We start from the raw sequence: 7,278 nt of genomic DNA on the forward strand, positions 1-7,278 counted from the left end.
TGCATGCTAATACAAAGTTGACACACAGGCCAAGCCTTGAGCGGGTCTGTCGGGGTCTCTGCTATTCAAAATGCTATTGTTAGGTAGAAGTCTATGATTTGGGATGCTGGATGAAACAAACCTTCACTCCGACTGGCTGGCATTAGTGCAGGGAGTGAGACATCAGCTACATACAGAATCGCGGAAGCCACACACACTTGGCATCTAGCAGTGAACTAACAGCGGGCCCTAAGCATGCTTTGTACCACTTGTTGAGCCTAATCCAAAGTGTAGTTTAATCACAGACCGGCCCATTAGCATGATTAGCTGTTACCTATTAGTGTCGCGTCTGAGTGCCATCTCTCTTCTCTTCCTATCACCCTTGACCATTCTTGTCCACATTTCAAGCCACAGGGAAGAGGGACATAGTAGAAGAGGGAAGGGGGTCCAGATGGGAAGAAAAGGATGCTGGAAAGATCCTTTAGGAAATAGGTCAGGTACTCGGGAGATTAGACTAGCTTGCTTCATCTCTGAATACAAGTCGAATACAATTAGGAGGAATTAGACCTGGGACAAGTAGCTTGGATTTATCAGCTTTAATTGTCTATTGTCAGGACCCAGCTCCCCTCCAGAGGATCCTGGTGGCGGTCTACACTCTAATACTTTTAATGGCCCTCCATTGTGGGCTTAGCTCTCCTAAAAACAGTGTCTGCTCTTTTAAAAGGAGCTGTTGGGAAGCCTCCCTTAAAACACCAAGCTGTTACTTTCTCTGTGGAGGATCCCATTCTAAGGTAATGCAGTGTTGGCCCTGGGTCCCCACAGGTGCGGCTTAAAGGGAAGGTGCCTATTGAACATTAATAGGCAGCTTGCTTCCCGGGTAGGCACTCTCAGGAAACAATGGGCTGTAGATGGAGACCAGATAAGTCCTGGCTGATGGCTTCAGAATCTCCACTATCTTGGTCAGGTCAGAACTGCCTCCCTATCTTCTGGTTAAGAGTTGTCAGGCTTATTCATAGTCAACAGTGGAGAGTTTTTTCCTAAGATAAAGTGTCTGTTAGATGAGGCCTGTTATTGTAATACCATTGTTTTCTCTTCCCTCTACCACCTCTCAAACTCTGTGGTGGAAAGGAACTGGCCTCCGAACTCCAGGTCCAACTTAAAAGGTTCTGCCACGGGCTTTCTTCCCCCTTTCTGAGCCTGATATGATACTGGTATAATATTCAGAACTCTGGGTTTGGGATTCTGCATGTTATGGGTTTATTTTCCTAGGCAGCAGCCATGTCTGTGCGCTGGCATCTCCCAGGGTCACAGTTGTAGGTGAGATCTAGTTATTGTAAGCAAAGCCAGGAGGCATGTGCTTTCTAAGTTTCTGAAAATCTGTCCTCAGTTTTCCTGGCAGGAAAGTGGGGTTTTGTTACTAACCTGGTCTTCAGCTTAAGTAAAGTAATAAACCCCATGGAGCAGAGTCTACGCATATGACAGGAGTCAGAGATTCAAAGACTTCATTATTACTCTTATAATTCTCTTTCTCTGCTTCTAACTCTCCCAGAATGCATGCACATGCATGCACAGGCATAGGCACACACACACACACACACACACACACACACACACACACACACACATCCCAAGCCTCTATTGTCTTTAATCTTCTCTTAGAAAGCATGAGAAGTTTTCATTAATCTTTTTTGCCTCCCTGATCAGCTAACTTGCTATGTAGCTGATCCTCCTGCCTCAACACCCCCATGTGCGGATTACAGGCACACGTCACTTTATCTGCCCTTATGCAGTGCTAGGAACTGAACCTAGGGGTTTGTTCAGCCACCTTTTTTTTTTTTTCTTCTTTCTGTGGGCCTTTTGTCTTGCTGTAAGGCTTCTCCTCCCACTGAAAGAGAGAGGAAGCATTTGCCCCAGGGTCACTGAGGTGGAAGCTGTAAGGAAACTTCATTTGAGTGTGCACCTGCCCTATGCCCCCCACTCTGTCCCTCAGGGTCTCTGCTCTGCCTCCTGTTAGATCAGGCTTATTCCTTTCCCACCAAATTCAGGCCTAGAAGACATCTTCTGGGTTCAGAAACTACTGCTTTTCCCACAGCCTTTTCAGGAATTAAGATCCCTCTCATGTTTGAATCACCATAATAAAAGCATGATTAGGAAGGCAATCAGATCTTGGAAGCCCACAGTGGGTTCCCCCCAAGATGCCACAGAGATGATGAGTACTGTTGGCACTGTTTGTTAAGTTGGTGGATGTTGAACTGAAAGAATAACATTAAAATATGTGAATAATTAGATAAAAACAAAACTGTGACTCTGACGAGAGACCAAGATGTACTGAGGTGTCATGTCGTGGACGGCTCCGGGAAGCCCTGACACGGCAGCCATCTTGAAGGTTTTTACAGGCCTTAGAAGAGCACTTATCTTTGCTGCATTCCTAGAGAGAGAAGAGAGCCCTACTCTAATTTACTTAATCTTTGTTTTCCTTCTTTAGGAAGTCAAAACACTGACATCATTCTAAAACATCCCACAGGCCCCTAGGATCACCATTCCAAAGTCTAGGCCCTGACAGTGTTTGTCCCAGTTTTGGGGAGGTAAGCTGTGTCATGCAAAGGGAGCTGGTGCTATTTTTAAATTGATTTAACACATCACTGAAACGTATCAGACACATGTCACACCCATGACACACACGCTGTATTATAATACAGCATGTGTCATACATACATTCTCGCTCACTCACACACATACTTGCTCTTCTTGTCCGGCTTTCTAAAAAAAAAAAAAAGAAAGAAGGAAAAAGAAAGGCAGCCAGAGAAGCCAAGCCCAGTGACTTGAGTTGAAAAGGCTGTTAAAGTTTAAAAGCCAAATGCCCCTCCAGTTCTCATCCTGGCTTTGAGACACGTGGGAGGGCTTCATAAGCCACAGTGCCCCTCTCTTAGGCTCAGGCTTACAGTTGGTCCCCAAATGTTTACCAGCATGAAGATGCCTAACTTACAGGAAGTGGGAAATGGGTGTGGGGGTTGAGGGTGGGTGGGTGAGCAGGGAGTGGGGAAGAGGGTGGGGGGTGCTCTATTGATGTGGTTAGCCTGTCATTGACCTTGTTTGGGTATAGCAGGAGTTGAATTAGAAAATGAAAACTGCTTTCATCTTGAGCATATTTCATCCTTTTTTTTTTTTTTTTAACTTTCCTTAGGGAAAAAAAATTTTTTTTTTAACCCAAATGGAGCCCGGTCTCCAGATTTGGTGCTCAGTTCCCCTTCATGCTGCCATCGCTACAATAGTCCTTCTCCCCATACAGTCATCTGGCCGCCGCCTACAGAGTGATTCCCAACCCACCCAAGGACTAGAGGGGGCGGGGGAACCTGGCCCAGGAGCTGAAACTGAATGAATGTTGGCTTGTGATGATGCGTCAAAAGAAAAGACTGGGATTCCTGAGAACGGAGCTTTGGCATTGTCTTCGATGAGCTACCATTTTCTCACACTCTTAATGAGTAAACTCGGCCTGAAAAAAAGCTGATTAATAAAGACAGCTGCTGAGGAGTTTGGGTGTTCTAACAACGCTGGAGAAGATAATACAGTGAGTGCCCGAAGATGTACTCAGGGATTGTTGAGAGCGGACATCTTGATACTTAAGATTGCAGAGCGTGGCAGCCTCGACTCTGTCTGTAGTGTCCCCGCTGGCGTCTCCCAGCCTTACTCCACAATCTGGACATCACTGCTCTCGCGTCCGGGAGGGCTGAGTGACGCTGGCCGTCAGCCCCTTTCTCACATGCCTAGCCGTTCTGCACTGGACAACACCTAATACTGTAATATGAACATGACTCTTCTGAATAGGGATCTTGCTTCCTTCCCTGTATCCGTTCTCCTTTTTTGTGCCCTTCATTTTAAGTTCTAGCATTATGTGTCCTTAACCCTGTAATCATCATCAAAAATTGGCCTAGAGCTGTTGTTTGTTTGTTTGTTTGTTTGTTTGTTTTTCCCTTATCTCTTTGAAACAAGAAGCAAACACTTCAAGGACATTATATTCCAATACAGAATCCCAAAATCTGCTTTCCTGATAGTTCCACCTACGGCTTTGTCCAGCTCAGCTAAACACCTGGAACTAATTTTAGGGTTGCCCGGCTAAGCCTCACACCGGTATTTGATGTTTGCGTCCTCCCTAGACTCAAGCCCATTTCACCACCTCAGAAGGTGAGTGCAGGCTGATATTAATTAACCGTGAGCTGATTCACTGGCATCTTCTAGTCATTAAAGCAGGTATTCGGCCTAAAATAGCCCCTTCTCACCCTGACTGCCAACCTTTGCCTGTTCCTTTACACCATAGTGTGAAGTGGAGTCACTAACACTTGCACGGTGTCTGTGGCCCAGGAGCCGAGTTTATCCTGAAAGGGAAGTGGAAAAAACGTGTTACCTGATCTGCAGTGGAGACAGCCAGCAGCAGGCCAGCCCTCGGGATGACTACATTGTTTTCCTGTCCATCGTGGTGCTGACTCAGCATCAGTTAATAAACCCTCTGCAGAAGGCTGGATTTCTTTTGTTTAATTATCACTTGGACCTTTCTGAGAACTCTTAAGAATTGTTCATTCAGTTTTATCCCCCTGGCACAAGAGTATGCTAACAGCTTGTTTCCTCTTGGTGCTAGCGCCCCCTCTGGCTTAACATGCAATGACAGGTGGACCTATAGCCCCGGGGAGTGTGGCTACTCTCGTCCCCTAGTAGGAATTTGATTGTTTTGAAGTACACAGATTGTAGAAGGATTTTTAGATGCACATACCATTTTCTGTGAGATAATCTTCTACCTCCCACCCCACCCCATCCTCCCCCCCCCAAAAAAAATTCTGGGAAAGTTTCTTGAAAGAAAACTTAAAGATAAACAGGCCTGTCTTTATGATTGAGCTGGGTTTTTGTTTTGCTGTGTTTCATTTCTTCCTGTAAACAAATACTCAAATGTCCACTTCATTGTATGACTAAGTTGGTATCATTAGGTTGGGTCTGGGTGTGTGAATGTGGGTGTGGATGTGGATGTGGGTGGGTGTGGATGTCTCGTGTGTTTAAAATACTAGAAAAGACACCACAGCCTAAGGTTGAAGGAGAGCTGATTTTTAAAAACAAAACAAAAACCTGTGATGAGGCAAGCAGGAAAAGAGGAGGACTTGAATTTCTGTGATCTAAACAGTCATGGTGATGGGGTGCTGGCTATAAATGGGCCTTTGCATCATTGTTTCTCTGAATTAGAGGATTCCTTGCTGAAGGCACAAGACCATTGAAGGAAGTAAAGCATCTGGTTTGTTTTGTAATGAGAAGCAGGAATGCGAGGTCCACGCTCTTAATAATAAACAAACAGGACATTGTATGCCATCATCGCAGGATGTCCTTCCTTCTGGAGGACTGGCTGGGGCTGAAGGAAAAGCCACCCAGGCTCAGAACAAGCCCCACTAATTACTGCCTCCAACAGCTTTCCACTCGCGGTGATCAGTTCAATATCCCCCTTTTAACTGCGAGCCATTCTTACTCCATTGTGCTCAGAAGCCTGGCTGTGGGTTTGGGCCTGAGGGGTGGGAACAACAAAACTAGTATATATGATCATAACTCTTTCCTGTTTCCCTATTTCCAAATGGTTGAAAGAAGGAAGTTAAGTCTACCCAAGCTGAATGTATTCAGTTAGCAGGAAAAATGAAATCCTACGTGTTTACATAGTAGAGGAGAAACGCCTCAGAACACTTATTTCACTGGCAGCGACTCCAGGACTACACAGCGTCCTCCTGTTGTTGCGTGTGATGCCGAAATACTTTAACTCTCTCCTTCCGAGTAAGTCGGATCCTGTAACTGAGACACCAAGTTTAGATGATTTGAGTTTTCTTCCTCGGAGGAGTCCCCCACCCCGCCCCATTCTGCCGCGACAGGAAGCAGGCGATCTGGAGTCCTTAGAATACAATCGCAGAGTGAGTAAGCGTGGAGGGCTAGCGCCAGCACAGGGAATTAGGAAGATTCCCAGTCCTGGAGTACTTAGAATACAATCGCAATCGCAGCGTGAGTAAACGTGGAGGGCAAGCGCCCGCAAAGGGAAGTAAGAAGATTCCCAGTCCGTGTTGAAATTCACTTGCAAAGAGAGGAAGCTGCCGTGGCTCGCAGTCGGGGTGCGGGGGGGGGGGGGGGGGGGGGGGCGGGGTGGAGGGGAGCCCTGAACCCCGCGCCGCACGGCTGGGCCGTCCAGGTGCGGCCACGCCCCCATCCCGGCGGCTGGTAGGAGTGAATCAGACCCGTCAGTGGGTAGAGAAGTCTGCGGCAGGCAGGCAGGCAGGGAGGGGGAAGAGCCGTCGCTCGCGAGCACAGACAGTGCTGCCGTGACACTCGGCCCTCCAGTGTCGCGGAGACGCAAGAGCAGCGCGCAGCACCTGTCCGCCCGGAGCTAGCCCGGCCCGCGGCCGTAGAAAAGGAGGGACCGCCGAGGTGCGCGTCAGTGCTGCTCAGCCCGGCCGGGACGCGGGAGGATGTGGACTGGGTGGACATGAGCGAGCCTTATCTCAGATGTTGGATCTTCTCTTGGAAAAACGTGCGGGTACGACCTTGGTAAGGAACTAGATTCTCCTTTTAATCTGATCGGGAAACTTTCTTTTTTTTTTTTCCTTTCTTTTTTATTTTTATTATTTTTTTTAAAGAACGCAGCTGCAGTAGAAACCGACGCTTCTGCTTTACTCCACGGAGCACTGTCAAACATTTAAAAAGACCTTTTCGGTATGAATCATTAACCCTTTCAGTTCTAGATATAATTGTCAATTCACTGAAATTTCAGTAGTGGTTCTAGTCGGCTTCCCCGCTTCCCCACCCGCTGCCAGCAAAAGCCACTATCCCGGGTTGCCTTAGGTTTTCAATTTTATTAACTTTAACACCGTTTGTCCAACATGACCTTACGTGTTGGAACTAAATGAAGAGTTTACGTTGTAACTGGGGCAAAGACAACTCAACATCACCCCCTCACCCACCCCAGGAGCATGATATTTAGGGAAGATGTGGGGAAATGTGAAAAACACCTCGAGCGACTCTCGCAGTGTTTACATTTTCCTAGCGCATGTTCTTACATGGATATCCTTACTCCTAATTTTTATCTGTCGCGTCTATGTGGGAATGCGTTGGAGGGGCTGTTCATCCTTTTGTTTTTGCTCTTTGGGAAGCACTTTTCCTGAGCGCGGATTCCAGGAGGATCCCGGAGTCTTCTGTATAACTTAGTTACAGTAAAGCTGTGCCACTTCGGTGACTTCTGGGAATTCATGCACTTTCACATTTAAATGGAAAGTGCTATTTGTGGCT

This window comes from Peromyscus eremicus, chromosome 8b (genome assembly GCF_949786415.1).
Source record: "Peromyscus eremicus chromosome 8b, PerEre_H2_v1, whole genome shotgun sequence".
NCBI lineage: Eukaryota > Metazoa > Chordata > Mammalia > Rodentia > Cricetidae > Peromyscus > Peromyscus eremicus.